The following is an 18,543-nucleotide window of genomic DNA, read 5'->3' on the forward strand; positions in this document are numbered from 1 at the left end:
CGCGTTTTTTTCATCTATCGGCCCCATACGTACATTCATATGCATGTACACGCACATATTATACACATACACTAATACATACATAATTCTTACAACTATAAGGGAGTCAAATGTAAAGTCTGACTGTATTTGTTCAAAATCTTGCGCTCTCTGTTCAAATCCAGCGGCGGTCAACTTTTCATTCATATTTTTGAGGTTGTGAGAGAATTTGATGGGATGTCATGTGGAATCTGTTTCGGCTGTCGGATTTTCGCTGGTTCAAATCTCTCCTTTTCTCAATGACAAAACGAGAACCCGCTCCAACATAAAGAATAACGGTGATAGGCTTGGGAAGTTCTTAAGCAAATGTCAAAGACAGACAGACAGATAGATAGGTAAGTAGATAGATTGATAGATAAATAGATATGCACATCCTTTATATACATAAACACATATATGGATACAGATATATGAATGTATATATGTGTGTATGTTTGTGTGTATATGCCCCCACACACATGGACATATAAATGCAGGAATTTACGCAAATATTTATTCATGTGAATGTGTGCGAGTGCTTGTGTGCTTGTTGGTATATTCAGATAGGTTTGTGGATTTATATATATATTGGTATTACTTTGGGTTTTGATATATGGATGGAAATCATTTTTCTATGTCCGTATAGATTTCGTTTCATTTTTCGTTTTGTTTATATATATCGATACGTATATGTGAGTGAATGAAGATATAGCGTGTTTATCTTGTTTAATTTGTTGTTTAGAGCGATATTCGTACTTGGGACATTTCGTTTGTATTCCTAAAAATTGGTGGGAAAGTCTTCGGGTTTTCACTCTGTATATAAGTTGCAGTATAGACGCTAAACATTAAATTCTTGAAAATGATAATGCATATGTCTTGCAACTTCGGATATTTATTTAAGAATCCTATTGTTTCAAACTATCTGTAAAAAGCTAATACGAAAATATTAAAAAAATTCTAAAGTAATACGATAAATCTTGACCGGTCGTGTATTTAATGAAATTTACATGAAAGAAAATGATGTTCTCTCTCTCCATCTATCCAAGTGTGTGTGTGTGTGTTTGTGTATAAAGATACACACAGACATAATTATATATGTACAAGCATACATACATATTCATAAGCACACACACACATATATATATATATATATATATATATATACATATTTATATTATATATGAATGGATATGTATGCATATGTTTATGTATACATATGTTTATGTATATATATATATATGCGTACACACATATGCAAAAACGTATTCAAATCATGTATACGCCATTATATTTCTCTTTGTATCCATAAAAAGTATATCTACTCACACACCTAAATACACGCTGACACAGTCCTGCATGTATAAAACCAGGAGTTTACGCAAATATTTGTGTGTGTAGGGTGTGTATGTGTGTGTTGGTATACTTAGGTTTGTGAATTTCGATGACAATGCATTATTTCGTTCATGTGTGTTTTTACACACATCCACATATACGTAGATACACGTAGATACACACAGGTATACATATATATCCATACCTACATATATACGCATAGACTTAGATTCTTTGAAGAAAAAACACGAATTTGGCGAAAGAATAGACGTTGTTATTGAAACAAATCTTATAACATGGAGATAATTCTGGTCTGTTTCTTATCGATAGCTTCATATTACTAACCAATTCTTTCGTTGTGATTATCATATTCTTTGTTGCTATTGTTAGAGGGTGGTGGCGGTTTTCTTTTGTTCTCTTATCGCACTATTCTATTATTTTCTTTTCAAAGTCGACTAACCATGTATACACAGGTATATTTCCTGCGTTTGGAGCCATTTTGTTTTTGTTTATATCGATGGAAATGTCTAATAGAAAATCTCACCACCCCACAAATATTGTCTCTTTCTCTTCTCTCCTCCCCCTGAATCCACCCTCTCCACAGGTCAGTGTTGGGGACAGCATCGTAATTAGTTTCCATCCTATATATACCACCCCACTGACCAGACCACGCTACCCCTTTCATCAACACCTTTTCCATCTGACAATAACATCACAGTTATTTCTCAATACAGAAAATAACTCTGCAACTAATAAACATCTATTAAAAGGTGAAGGTTGTGTGTATATTCGAAAGAGATTTTGGCTAAAATATGGAATTTTGGTGAGAGTGTGCACGGTTCTAGAATCAAGGAATGTGAGAGTTTGGTCGTCGGAAGAAGTGAATGGAATATCACGTTTTAGACTGATGGCGTTATAGAGGTAGCTATGAGATGGCACAGATGCCTGTGTACCATCTCAGTGTGCCACCTAGGTAGATATAATGCCGCTCTAAATCCATTATGACCCACGATAGATACAACAGAACTGTGCAGTCAGTGTGCCACCTCTGTAGATATAAAGCATCTCTCAGTGTGACACTCAGGTAAATATGATGCAGCGCTCAAAATTAATGTGTCACATTGATAGATAAGAGAACATTGTAAACAATGTCCAAATGAAGTAGATATGTGCTACTGTTGCACAGATATTAATGAGACATCTACTCATGAAAACACTGTACGTAATGAGTGACACATAAATATAACGCAACACATTATGTGTGTGTGTAGTATATTTACGCATCTGCCAGTATGCCACGGAGGTCAACGGAAAATCACAGACCTCAATGTGTCACCACATTCCTCTTCGAGTCTCATTTTACATTCGCCACTTTATCTTTGGCACCAATGTATTTCTTGACCTCCATCTAAGCAACCACGACAACGGATGAGGTTCTACGTTCGCCAACTGAACCGATTAGAAATAATAGACTCATAAAGGAAACATTTTCATTAAATCACAACCTGACCGATAGAAAAAATATAATTTGTTCGTTTGCATAGTTACAGGTTGGCTCTGCAATCGCATCGTAAGCGTAATCAGTTTTTCAATTTTACTTACATTATAAAATTTCACGTAAAATGGGGCGCCTTGCTTCATCGTCTATATTTAAATGAGTTCAGACAGACGATAGAATACAAGAGTCTGGTTCATTGCGTGAGTCTTTCATATGAGATATTGATCGTAAAATTTTATTTCAAAGCCGTCACAGGCGAATGAGCTATTACAATAAGAGTGGTTTCGCTATTTTACCTTTTATCATTGACTTGTTCCAGTCATTAAACTGCGGTCATGCTGGAGCACCTCCTTGAGAAATCTTAGTCGCACGAATCGACACCATTTCTTGATTTTTGTAAAACCTGGTATTTATTCTATCGGTTTCGTTTTGTCGAACTGCTGATGTTAATAGTAACGTAAGCACACCAACACCTGTGGAGGACAAACACTGACACAAAAGCACACACACATTATATGTATACGACGAACTTCTTTCAGTTTCTGTCTACCAAATCCACTCACTAGGTTTTGGTAGGTCCGAAGCTATAGTAGAAAACACTTGCCCAAGGTGGCACGCAGTGGAACTGAACCCGGAACCATGTGGTTGGTAAACAAACTTCTTTTCACACAGCCATGTCTGCGCTTATATATTACACATTTATTACAAAATCTTCAGCAAACTGGTTTTTATGATGTTTCATTTGTTTCCATACACATTCAACCTCCGAAATGTGGTGCATAAAATCGATACATTTTACGGATTTTGTGCTGTGTATCGTTTCGCACTATATACAAACATTGTGCATATTTTATTATATTTCAATATCTGACTCAACTTTATTTCCGAATGTCTCTTACATTTAGCCGTATCCACCCCCCCCCATATATATATATATATATATATATATATATATATATATATATATATATATATATATATAGTTCTTGTCTTACTCACAAGGCTTTAATAGGCTAGAGGTTATGGTAGAAGACACTTACCCAAGCAAGGTGCCAGGCAATGGGACTGAACCCAGAACCATGTAGTTGGGAAGCAATTTTCTAACCACATACCCGCTCCTGCGCCTATAATATATATATATATGTATATATATATGTGTGTGTGTGTGTGTTGTTTAATATGAATTAATGCTTTGTTGATCTTATCTTCGCGGAACAATATAATCTAATAACACACACACATACATGTTACACATATACACATTCATACATAGCAGCATGCTAGTATGTATGTGTGTATCTACACATACGTATATACATGTATGTATTTCAACTGATGAAATCTATAACCAAGTCGGTGATTTTGAGTCTGCTTCACCTGTGCAGTTTTTGCTTGAAAATATTAGATTGAATTTTGTGACAAAAAAAGTTAAATAAAATAAAAACGTTACATACCTCCTTGTCTTCCCACCTCTCTCACTTTCACAAACACACACACATATATCAGAGACACAACATATATGACACATACTCACATATCGGTTTCGAGTCCCCACAGACATGCATACACAACATATATATACAGAAATCCACTTACAATCTCAGCTACACACATATGTAGTCTACATGTGTACATATAATTCTGTATATGTACATGTGTATGTGTATGCACCTGTAAACTGATATTATGTCCGCAGATACGCGTGTACATGTAGGTATATAATTAAATGATACGTATCTAGCCTGTAAATATTGATAATATGTGGCATTCCTTACTTTCTCTTAGAAATCGCTACCTTTGGTTGGTTGTAAGATTCTTAGAATTGCTGCTTTAAACGTTCAACATTTCATATTTCATTTATTGTATATGATATAACTTGTAGAGGAGAATAGAGTCAAAGAGAATATAGAACAGGAAATAAAGAATGATAATATCACATAGGGATAATTACATTTATTACAAATGTGGAAAGCTTTTACAAGAAACTGTTTGGAATTGAGGACTTAGTAAAGAGAATAGAAAAGAATAAAAATGAACAAAAACGAAAATAACAATTTGTTGCTTTTGTTGTTTAGTGTTTTTTAATCTTAGTTTTGCCTAAGTACATTATTCCATATGTCCTTCCTTTTATAAGACTTAAGTGTGTGATTTTAGAGAGCTCGGTTTCTTTTTCCTGTAAGCTGAGGGAACACAGAGAAAACACCTTCATTGGAGTGCAAAAACAAAGTCACAAATATGGCGACTTAAATCAGTTCTCACTCATTCAGTAAAGTTCGACTCCCAAAGGCATGGATATTCTCCTCGATTCTCAGTAAGGTTCAGCTCCCAAAGGCATGGATGCTCTTCTCGATTCTCAGTAAGGTTCAGCTCCCAAAGGCATGGATGCTCTTCTCGATTCTCAGTAAGGTTCAGCTCCCAAAGGCATGGATGCTCTTCTCGATTCTCAGTAAGGTTCAGGTCCCAAAGGCATGGATGCTCTTCTCGATTCTCAGTAAGGTTCAGGTCCCAAAGGCATGGATGCTCTTCTCGATTCTCAGTAAGGTTCAGGTCCCAAAAGCATGGATACTCTCCGCTAAACTTCATCAGTATCCGTCTTTACCACACGAGTTCCTTCTGGTTCTTTTTAACCGTGAAACATTTCGGTAACACTGGGAATAGTATCAGCACAAGTTGCAGAAACGGTTAGAACAGTTGAGATAGGAGTCGTCTTGTCTGATGTACAATGGATTAGTTGAGGTTGTTGTCGTTGCCGATGTTGCTATTCTTTAGTAGTCTCAAACAGTTTTGTACCGTCTGATAAAGCTAAGAAACATGTCTAACATATAGAAGATGATATTTAAAGTTGTGGGCTATCATGTGAATAGAACATTTTGTTCTCTATAGTTTGCTTATACTGCGTCGACGGAGATATAAGGATAGATAGATAGGCAGACAAACATGCACACAGACAGATAGACAGATAGACAGACCATATATATAGACAGATATATATATAATATAGATACACACACACACATACAAACACGTATAAAGAGAGTGTGTGTGAGGAGGAGAGAGAGAGGGAGTGACGGAAGAGTATGGTAAAAATGATGCAGAGCTAATATCGGAGACTTAAACCGGAAGCTAGACTGAAAGACTGAAATGGGTGTCGGAAGAGAGTAAGCAAAGTTATGTCTGCTTGATATATAAATTTAGTTCTTTGTAGTGAATCTTCATTTCATAATCTGCAGTTCGGATATCCCACTGAAAGCGAAGAGAGAAGGCCAAACGTATATTTACTGGTTAACTCAGACAGGCAGATGTTCTGTTATGCAAATAGATATTTTCGGATCAGAGAGACTGACCTGATACATGTCGGGTCACCAAAGACTCGCACAGAATTCTATGTCTTTCCTTCTCTCTCTCTATCCGTCTGTTTATTTCTATCTCTGTAATATTTCAGTATATCTACACATATGCACTTAAAACTTAAATATTCGCAGCATATACATACTTCAAAGAATCCTGAAAGACATGTGCAGCCATGAGAAACACACGTAGATATTGGTTTCAGAGCAGAAATTACGGGCGGAAGTGGCAAGTCGATGTATCGAAACCACATTCTACTGGTACTATATCTATCTACTTTCGAAAATATAAAAGATAAAGTCGATCTCTGCAGAATTTCAACTCAAGAGTGTATATATACGTGTATGCATGTATATATATATATATTCACAGATATACATATATTTGTATATATGTCTTTCTTTCTCTTTCCGCCTTTCTCTCTCCCCCTCCCTCTTTATATATACTTAATTTGTGAAATTGTTTTAATCTAAACATTGACAACTAAAAATCTGCGTTTCCACGTGTTATCTTCACACCATATAGAGGAAAACGATATAAACTTAGCGACAGAGTGTAAACATAAAACAATTAAGACGCTGAATACGGACAGCCATGAAAGCGATATCGGTTAATAATGAAGATGAAAAAAAATGAATAAACGGAAGGTGTGAGAGATAAAAAGAAAAATTGAGATAGAAAAGATATTTGAAAAAAGAATAGATTTAAATACAGAGGATGGTCCGTTGAAGAAACGATTTTAATGTAATTATGCGAAAAAAAGTGGAGAATAGAAACGATAAAACGTGAGATGGAGAAAGCACAATAGAAATGTTTAGACAAATGTACGCAAACGCGCGCGCACACACACACACAGAGCATACTACACACACACATACATACGTACATTGTATTATTTCATTTGTTTCACTCATTTGACTGCGGCCACGCTGGAGCACCGCTAAGTTGCGGGGACGTAGATACACCAACATCGGCTGTCAAGCAATGGTGGTGGGGAACGCAGGCATATATATATATATATATATATATATACATATATATATACGACGGGCTTCTATCAGTTTCCGTCTACCAAATCCATCCCGGTAATGCTTCCATCAATGGGAACGACGCTGGATAATGTATTTGGCTTTCGAAGGAGATTATTTCGAACGAGATAAATGCTGAAATGGTATCTGTTGTAGTTCTCTCTTCTTTTTTTTTCATTTTCTTTTTTATCAGAACACGTGAATAAACTATTGCACACAACTTCCATTGACTGTTTTATCATTTCTTCTCGTCTGCTCCTAAACCATTAAGGAGTCTTCAGAAGAAGGTAAAAGAATTTTAAAGCCAACGAAACATGGCAGCCAGTTTTCGAGGAGAAAACTCTTTTGCATTGCAGAAGAATTAGAACATCTCTCTATGATGTTCAAAATAAACCCGAAAGGTGCAACTTGGTACTACAAACAAAAATTCACGCTACGAAATATTTCATTTCATTTTTTTTTTTGCATATTTATGCTTTTACATGACTTCCTCTTCCTATGTATCAATGTGTATCTACATTTTCTATGAGTTGTGTTCGCACTTGTTTTCTTTTAAGGAGAGTCAGTTTAGTGATAACAATTTGTGTCGGAATACGAAGTAAACAGTAACACAAACCACATCGTACGCACGTATACACGAAAAGTATTTTCGTAATAAATATATAAATATATATATATATATATATATATATATATATATATATATATATATACATGAATATTTACTACTTTATTTATTTAATTATCTATCTATAAATATATGTCTGTGTATGTATGTAAAGTTCAGTTTGTAACCAAGTCGTTACGGTTTCGATCGATTTGCACGGTGCCTGGAGCAAGTGTCTATAGCCTTGGGTTGAGATACAAATTGTGAATGGAATTTTGTGTGCTTCCATGTCTGTTTGTATTAATATTTATATTTACCATTATTGTAAACCGATGCAGCAATGTGTGACTTTTTGTGTTAAAGCCTAACTTGGCGGTAAAATAAGAAACAGAATGCTAGAAGTAGTTAGATCTATATTATCGACAAAAATACTTGACAGCAATGCTCCGGAATCGCAGCATTCAATGACTGAATCCAATAAAAAAATATAAGAATAAAAATATATAAATAACAACAAGAATATTAACAATAGTTACATAATAACGACAACAAGATTAATAGCAATGATTAATAACATTAACAGCACCAGCAGCACAAATGATGCATAAGGATCAATATGGAAGGAAGTTTGCTCAAGGAAACGTCTGCGTAGCGAGAGGAGCAATCCACAGCACAATTAAATAAACCAACACATATCACCAGTCAAACGCCATTGTCTTCACCATCCATACTACTAACGTATCTATATAGCTTTCGTACTAAACAACGTCTATCTATCTGTTTATCGCTATTCCTATATCCTCTCTATCTAGCTTGCCACCAGCCGACCGACCTAGCTACCTTTTCTCCGCAAAACAGCCTTATAGTTATCATTCATTATTCAATACTGCTTACGCTTTGAACAGAAGCCAAGAAAAGCCGGCAGGTATTCTGTGTAGAACCGCAACTAACGATTGATTGACAAAGACATGACTACACAGTGGCATCGTAGACTGAGGTTGTGTGGGGTGTGTACGAGTTAAGAAACTAATATCTTATTCAAGAAATACTTTGGCAAATTATAGTGAAGAGTGTTTCCGATAAAGCATGAAGAATCTCTCACAATAACATTGACTAGTTTGATCAGGCTGTCTTTACAAAAAGGTTTCGAAAAATAAAATCGATATTTTCAAAATCTGTACAGGAATTTTATCACCAATTCCACTTGGCTGCCATTTTTGGTTAGTATTTTGTATTACACTTCAAATTTTCACGGTATTAACTTCAATTCTAGTATTATTTGCCGCTAGTTGATTCCTGATGGGAATTAATTGTAAACGCTTAGACAAAGAATAGAAAATTAACAAAGCAAAACAACACAAACAACAAAAATAAATAATAAATACATGAAATAAAGATTAGTTGGAAAATAAATAAAATCAAAAAAACATACTAAACAACAATTTGCTTTTTTTTTTTTTGTCAGCAGGGGATTTGTTACGAGTTCATGTGTTGAAACTGATGGAATTACATGGTCTTAGACTCATCTTGGCCATTTCAAACAAATTCTATTATATTTAGTATGATGATGCTTTCTAATATGATATATATCATACACGGTCTCACACACACGAATAAATACATCTGTCAATCCGTCTCTCAGTATATGTGTGTGTGTGTGTGCACGTATTTTTCAGATATTTCTCTATCAAAAACACTATCTGCCTGTCTGCTTATCTGCCTGTCTATCTATCTATCTATCTATGGATGGATGTGTGTATCAGTTTGTCTCTAGCAAGCTAGCTCTATGTGCGTGCATGTGTGTGTATATATCTGTGTATATACATTCATAGCAATTTATATGTCGTGAACTCTGTTTCAGACCATTAAATACAATTTTTCTAGTCAGTTAAATTACTAGAATAATAAGAGTACCATGTGTACTTCTACTTCACATTCAATGTCTTTAAAACTGCTTCCCATATGTATGTGTGTGTATTGACAAGTAGATAGATAAATTGAGATGTATATATATGTGTAAATATATCTATATATTTGCGCCTATGTATGTATATATACATACATGTATATATATATAGATATATATGTATAGATAAATACTCACACACACACACACACACGTTTGTAAGTATGTATGTATTTATATATGTATATATAAGTTTGTGTATTACATATAGGTCTTTTTTTTCACATTCACAAAATGCTCACCGATATTGTATTTCATTTTGGAACAAGAAAAATCACCCAGAGAAATAATTAAATTTGTTTGTTTCAGTTTATGTCAGTTTTAAATGGTAGATGCAATTATATTTTTCACCGTTGTCACTTCCCTGATCACACATTAGCTCGAACAATAACCACAAACACCACCACAGGAACAATAGAAATGAAGGACATATAATATAATGTCGTCACTGATACAGTATACACAAATAATAAACTAATGACTTGTTGGTATGCAACCATAATATACTATGAAGTATATTGTGTTTAAAAGTCAATGCCACGTTCTACTGCGTTAGCAGTGCATGTTTACATTATATTGTTAAGGTTATAGAATATCTGTAGAAATAATCTTTACAAATAAAAGAGTATATCTTTGATAATAGCCATACTACATTAAAACTGGGACTGCATGGGATTCGATATTATCAATAACCACAGCATAAAAGACACAGAAGAAATTTGTCCAAATTTGTATGTACAAAAATGGTTTTGGTCATAGCTAGACTGTTTTGGGGTTTAATCACATTTGACCTGGGTGTTAAAAAAAAAATGATCTAATGAATCTTTGCTAATAAAGAATGCAATGCATCCGTAGAGAACCAGCGTTTCGAACTAACTCTCTGGAAATTACGTGGTAGTAGAATTAAAGTCTGAACAAATCAGTGATTAGAATGGTGTTATATCAACAGACAAATTTAATTACTGATGACTTAGCACACAGCTATTGAGACATCAATACACAGATGGTTAAGACAAAAGTTAATCATCACACAGCATGTCGCCAACGGAGGTACAACCGTCACAGCTTCACTTAATGTAGTCTTACGGTTCTCAGTAAGTCTGAGAGTCCATTCTCATTCACGCAGACAGTCCTTATGTATGTGTATGCTCTTTGTATACACACATGTATGTATGCATTCTCGTGAAGATATAGACTTATTTGTAGATACGCACACGAATTTGCAAGCACACACAAACACACACAGACATACACAAGCACACAACAGTCTTTGTGGAACACTTTTCGAATGACATTTCTTGTCACCGAAACTGAAAAACTTTTATATTAACAATAACTTTCTCTTAATCTTACCAAACTGACTTGTCACAACGAACTCACTTACCATTGGCAAGTTGACAGTATTTGTTCTTACACTGAATTTATTAAAGAATAAAACACTCTATACAATTTATTCGGTATTTCGCGTTTATTCGAATCGATAGTTTCTAGAAGAGGGAAGGACTTATAAGAAAATGTAGTCCTAGAGAACTTGTGTAGAAACTATCTTTGACCATAGAGCAACTGGGGCATGTGCCTTCTACGATATCTTTGGGTCGACCAGTGCCTTGTGAGTGAATTTGGTAGACGGAAACTGAAGGAAACGCGTCGTATAAATAGACACACACACAAACACACACGCATATATGTATGTATGTATTGTGTGTCTGTTTGTCTCCCAATAGCGCTTGACAACTGGTGTTGGAGTGTTTACATCCTTGTAACTTAGTGGTTCTACAAAAGCGAACCGATTGAATAAGTTCCATTTGAATACTGGAGCCAATGTGATCGACTTACGCCCCTCCCCGATATTGCTGGCCTTGTGATAAAATTTTAAACCATAATTTAATGTCTTGCTTTGCAGTTGTTGTTGTTGTTGTTCATGCTGCTGCTGATGATGATGGGGTTATACTGTCTGAATGTAATAAATTGGATCAGGGATAAGCATGCATCCCAAATCATCGAAATCAACAATACTCTAATCATTGATGGAATAATAGGGTCATTAATGATTTCCTACTTTATCAGAAGATAAAGGGGGATCTGTAGTCGATGGAATCAGCAACAATTAATCTGCCGTATTTCATTAACAAATACAAACATAATTAGAATAGAGAACGTGGGATGTTTGAATTAATTACTTCATGACATTTATTCCTAGATTATAACCTTTCTCTGATTGCTGCACACCAAACTGGATAAATATTACAATTAAATTCAAAGAAGAAAGACAAAGATTGGAAGAGAGAGAGAGAGAGGGGAGAGGGAAAGAGGGAGAGGATGAGGTGGTATTCAATGACTTCCTCTTTTATTCTTTTACACACGTACATACATGCACGCTATAACCCGGTCACATCACATCACACACCCATATTATTAAAGCGTACATATCTGCAAACAAGTGTACGATTATATGCATATGTGTATATATTTATGTATATGTACGTTTATATATATATATATATGTATATACACACATACACACACGCACATATATAGAGAGAGATACATAGATAGAATTATATATGTACAAGTCTACTTACATGCATACATAATATACACATTATAGAAACACATGTAACGAAATTCTACATATAGATGTACAACCACACACACACACACACACTACACATCTATTCATATTTGCATAGAATCAGACAGAAAACGCACGCACCTCTGCACATACAGATCAGTTTCTGTTGCTTCCGCTTGTTGTATCCCTGCTTTACACTCTTTATTTCTCTTGTTTTCAATACTTTCCGTTTACTGATAATGTAGCTCTGTCAAGAACACACTCATGTTATGAAAACCCGCCCCGCAAAGACGTGGAAAGAAAGCCTATAAAACCTTTTTACAAATTCCCACAAATAGATTAACTTTCACCGTAACACGAAAATCTTATACTTTATATATACACATACATATAAGTACATGAATGTATATATGCGGCAAATAGCTTGCTTCCAACCACATGGTTCCGGGTTCAGTCTCACTGCGTGGCACCATGAGCAAGTGTCTTGTACTATAGCCGCGGGCCGACCGCAAAGCCTTTTGAATGGATTTGGTAGACTTCGATGCACACTGAGCGTTGTCTGCGATGGTTTAGCCATATGCAATGCAAGAAAGGTGCCTTCTCTAGAATTCTACCGTACGTCTAAAATAAGTATGGATCATGTGCAATATATGGTATACATACTGCATATGTGTGTGTGTGTGTGTGTATAACTCACAGATAAAAGAAACATATATGTATGATGTGCGTTGTATACGCGAGTTCTGTGTATCAAAGCTAAAGAATGGTCGTTAACAAAATTTTTTTCCTATTGCTATTTTAATGATTCGAGATATTGATATCAACGGTAGAACCTTAGGGAGATCGTGCTGGTTTTCATGACGTCACAATCGTTCTATACGTTAGAATAAGAATAGCAACGAAATAAAAAGCGATACTGGAAGAAGATAAATATATCGAAAATGAGTTTGTGACAGAGGTTAATGAATAGAGAGAGAATTGTATAAGGAACACACAGAGCGAACCGGAAGAAATGATAAGTTTAAAAAGATTGCACGAACAAAATTTACGTTTAAGAAAGGCTACGATGCTGCAGATTAAGTTATAGATCATAAAATGGCAAAGTAGGCCCCTTGCCTTCTGATAAAAGCATGTATATTTATACAAAACCTCAACTCGCATGCACTCTTAAACATATAAACTGTGAATAAAACCGTAATTGAGAAGATATCAATCACTAGTATACATGGAAGTCACACGACAATGCCATTGAATATCTGCTGCTTCGACATCGATGTTACCAATGTTGAATCTGAATTTAATTAACTTTCACACAGTTTCCACTGTAATGATATATCTCAGGATGTATGAGGTTCAGCTGGCTGTTGTCAGCATATAACGACGGAGTAGCCACATATACACATCCTTCCAAAATTTGTAACAAGATTCTAAATAAGATTTCTCAAGAAATTAACAACCAATACAGATTTCAAAAAGAATAGTATTATACGGTACAGAGCTTTGAGACCGAATCTCAAGAGCAACAGATTAGCTTTCGAATAGAAATCGAATGTAGAGCCAAATGGGTAAGCAGTTCATTTTAGATCTACGTGACTTGAGTTCAATCCCATTGTTGCTACACCAGACACGAATCTTCTAGCTTATAACTTTCTGGTAGCAACTGCATTGTAAAGGAAGTTTAGAAGCATATATATGTGTGTGTGCATGTATATATATATATATATATATATATAAATAAGTTTTGGGGATTAATAGATATGCGGGTATTCTATTTCAGATAATACCAACAAAAAATTACCTAGTGAGTATATCTGAAGGTAAACATGTGGTATCCATTTGCACATCACTAAATAATACTTTACCTCATTAGGTTATTTTTTTGTATTATCTGAAATAGAATACCCGCATATCTATGAATCCCCAAAACTGAATTATTATTGATTTCTATTATATATCTTGTATATATATATATATCTTGTATATATATATATATATATATATATATATATATATATATATATATACACATATACATACATATATATGATATTAAAAAGACCCAACTGTACGATATGCAGCTGCACGTTATGCTAAAGAGTTGTATCCGACTGATTTCGAAATTCGTTTCCCAAATTAAGGTAATATATATATATACACACACATTATATATATGTGTGTGTGTGTATGTATGTATGTATATATAATTGTTAAAGAGGACAACAAACGTGAAGGCAAGGCAAATATCTCAAGTCATATACATTATCATTATAAGAAAAAAATTCAATCTTACAGCTGTTTCCGGGATATCCCAGAGTATGCGATATTCCGTCATCAGAGACAAATATGGAAAATGAGAAGGGTATAAATTAATAAAGTGATGACATAGAGGACAGGAGTATTTGTGTCCGATGACGGAATATACCATACTCTCGGATATCCGAGAAACAGCTGTAAGACTTCGAATTTTTTTTCCAATAATAATAAAGTATATGACTTGAGAAGTTTGCCTTGCCTTAACGTCTGTTGTCCTCTTTAACAATTATGTATTCGCTTTATTGGAAATCTGCAATGGCTCCGTGACTACCGTCTCGGTTATAAACTTGGAGCCCTAGTACTCCGTTACAGCACCTACCTAGCGAACCTAATTGTTTAGATCACCCGTGAACTAAATCCCCATATTTTGTATATCTGTATATATATCTGTAAAATATATATGTATGTATGTATATATTTATTTGTTATATGTGTGTGACTGTGTATATTAATGATAGGGTAAGTACCAGAACAATATATTGTGCTGCAGCATATCTGCAGTGTGTCGTAAGTGAATTCAGTAAAAAGTATAAAAACTAAAAATGATAGAAAACTTGCTTCAGCGTTTTATCGATTTGAATTTTCGTTTATTTAGAATATGTGAAACACAAACAGATTGAGCCTTGATACTTGAAAATGAATGAATGACTAAATAAAGAAATAAAGAAAGAAATGGATAAGCTAAACGTAAGAGCGTAACACCAATTCATTCTCGTGCTCTTGTAACATTGGAATAGCAGCGGAGTGGAACCTTAAAATCAAAAGAATTGCTGAACACGAATATTATATGTATACATTGAACATCATTTTCCCCTGAATGTTAATACAACTAAAGCCATATTTCTTTATCTCTACAGGCACACACTTCACTCACCCCCGCATATATATATATATATATATATATATATATATATATACACCCGAGGAGGGCAATGAGAAACTATGATCAATGAAGTTGTAGCTTCTAATAAATTATACATTGTGATTGTAGTTTTAAGTATTGGGCTCTCAGTTTTCTCTCTGCTGCTTACTCTTAGGTCTATTTATCTATCTATTTATCCGTCTGTCTGTCTGTCTATTTATCTCTGTCTGTCTGTCTGTCTGACCGCCTGTCTTTCTGTCTGTCAGTTTATTTTGTATCAACCAATCTATCAGTGTGTGTGTGTATATATATATATATATATATATGCGTGTGTGTGTGAATGTATATGTATTGTATGTATCTCGCACAAACACTCGCAAGCTTAAGTATACACACAAACACGTATATGTGTATATGTACATATTCCTGTGAGCGTGTTCCTGTGCATTTCTCGGACTGAAATCTCAGAAGACCCAAGGGCGATAATCGATGCTCTGGGTTTCTCGTTATCGTTTGTCAGACGAGTCCCGAGGAAGAGATACAGGAACGCTGAAGCGGGAAGCGTGAAATTTCAGAACTGAGCAACATTCATCTCCCTTTGCTTCATTGTAGTCAGCAGTGTTTCGCCTCAAAGCATTTCTTGACGTTTAACTATTTATTCGTTTTACATACACACATACACTTACGCACGCGCACACACACATTCCTATGTACTTACGTACACACACACACATATATACACACATGCAAGTATAGATACATATATGCGTGCACACGTACATAACGCTTTGTTTAAAAGAAGTGGAGAGGTTGCTTTGCTGGAAATTGCCAGTCCTAAAATGCTATTTTCTAATAAAATGCTATTTGATAATAAAAAGTCCTTTAATCAATCAACGATACAAAGTTAATATAAATCATACAAAATGAAGCTTAAAAGAAATATTGTTTGCTGCGTTTCCTAACAGCAAACATTATAAATTATTTGGTCACCATAATGGCATACTTCCGCTCAATATTTCGTATCGCCATGCTGTTCCAGCCAATGTACTTTACAAATGTGTCTGCATTCATCTGAGGCAACGGAAGGGGTGCTCTACTGAATACAGTAGTGTAGTAAAAATGGTTACCAAGGTACCAGTGATTTTGGTGAGATTGGCAGGAACCCATGAAAATCTACATTATTTTTCAAAGTAGCAGTGGCAGCTATCTGTTAACCTGAAGAATAACCATGATCTGCAAATAATTTAGCGATGGTTACCGTTTGTGCCCCAGGAAATGCAGATTAGTACGACGTATATTGTGATAATCCTCATCTTAATCATGCGAAAATAATTTGGCTGAAATCACCAAGAATGACTTGACCATTACCATGAATTAGTGACTCAGTTTCCACGATGCATTTATGCAAAATGAAATACAGAGAAGATACGTGATTGACGTCATTGATAGCTCAATCCAGAAACACTTTCTAAATTCGTCAAGCGGTCCGTGGGTATGTTTAGCAGATTCTAGCCAAATGGATTAGAAAGTACGTGGATTTGAGGTTAGGGATGTGCAGTGATGATGGTTGGAGCGCGGTTTCAATTCCTCGACCGAGCGGTGTGTTGTATCCTTGAGCCACACATTTCATTTCTTGTTGCCCGAATCCACTCAGCTGTAAATGAACAACCCACGCGACGGACTGTCCTCCCGTTCAGTCGGGTGTTGTGATACCATGGACACTGGCTATCATGGATACCATGAACACTTAGCTACCATGGACACTAAGGAAGCGACCCTCGACCTTACTGTCCCCGAATTACGAAACAGTAAGTTCTAGGGCTTTATGATGATGATGATGATGATGGATCTGTTGGAATCAGACCAGCTCCCGAGTATGAGGATAACCTCTACATTTCTATGTCTAGACTAGAAACCCACTGAGAGGTCAGTTCTGCCATCCTGCTTGCTCTGACAATGACATACAAAAATAAAGAAGAAAAACAAAACATTCTCCCCACCCAATTCAAATATATATATTTTATTTCTTCGAAAATAATAAGAATGTTCAGTGTTCTCTAAACAAAAGACAAAATAATCTGGCGGCATTGGTTGTCGTAGAAGAATAGAAATAGTTTCCAAATGGGAACGACACATAACAGTTTCTTCCAGAACACACACAACCATTGTGAAATACTGGAATCTGACAGTTATAGTTCATCTAATCTCTCACATATCAGATCACTGAGTTCAGTTCGTGCCACGACGAACAATAAACTTCAAGACTTATATAGATTTCACATACGCATACACACACACACCCATTGCTACATGACTCTGTATGTGTGTGTGTATATATATATATATATATATATATATATATATATATATGTTTGAGTGTGTGTTCTTTTGTATGTCAAGTTTTATAAAATAACAATTTAACATTAAACTGAAAGATTATGCATTACTTTTTGCTAGACATGTACAGAAACTTTTACGAGAAGTGTGACAGTGATTTCGAAGTTTTGGCTCGCTAACTTTCATCGAAAATCCTATACATAAATATCCATGCGTCTGTGTGCACGGGTCTATGGGCGTGTGTTTGCGCATATGCATATATGTTTATATTTTTGCTTCACTGAATAAGAATTTGGGAAAAAATAGCATCAACAACGACGCCACTGTCAGCAGCAACAGCAGGAGGAGCAGCCACAACAATCACAGTAGCAGCTTCGTCACCACCATCATAAACAATAATACTATCATAAACAACAGTGATAACAACTACTACTACTACTGCTGCTGCTGCTATGCGATTCAAAAACTGACCGTGCAGCCATTATCTTCACAAATATAGACAGCTGTATTTAACGTAAAGTGAGCTGAACTTTAAAACACAGTTGTCATGTTTGCCTAAATATTTGGAGAATTTTTAGTTGTTAACATTTCATATATATATGTATGTATGTGTGTGTGTGTGTGTGTGTTGCGTGCTGATGCATCTATAAATCTCTCAATGA

At 35.2% G+C, this 18,543-nt stretch overlaps 2 long non-coding RNA genes across 2 annotated transcripts in view; both read left to right on the forward strand.

The window, feature by feature from the left end:
* LOC149133151 (uncharacterized) overlaps window positions 1-18,543 on the forward strand; it is a 139,114-nt gene that overhangs the window by 100,563 nt on the left and 20,008 nt on the right. The gene's annotated exons all lie outside the window — the stretch shown is intronic.
* On the forward strand, window positions 13,127-15,672 carry LOC149133152 (uncharacterized). Its single transcript, XR_016243755.1, has 2 exons — window positions 13,127-13,934; window positions 15,278-15,672. It is a non-coding gene; the product is annotated as an uncharacterized LOC149133152 (long non-coding RNA).

The sequence above is a fragment of the Octopus bimaculoides genome, chromosome 11 (genome assembly GCF_046866305.1).
Source record: "Octopus bimaculoides isolate indiv1 chromosome 11, ASM4686630v1, whole genome shotgun sequence".
Classification (NCBI taxonomy): domain Eukaryota; kingdom Metazoa; phylum Mollusca; class Cephalopoda; order Octopoda; family Octopodidae; genus Octopus; species Octopus bimaculoides.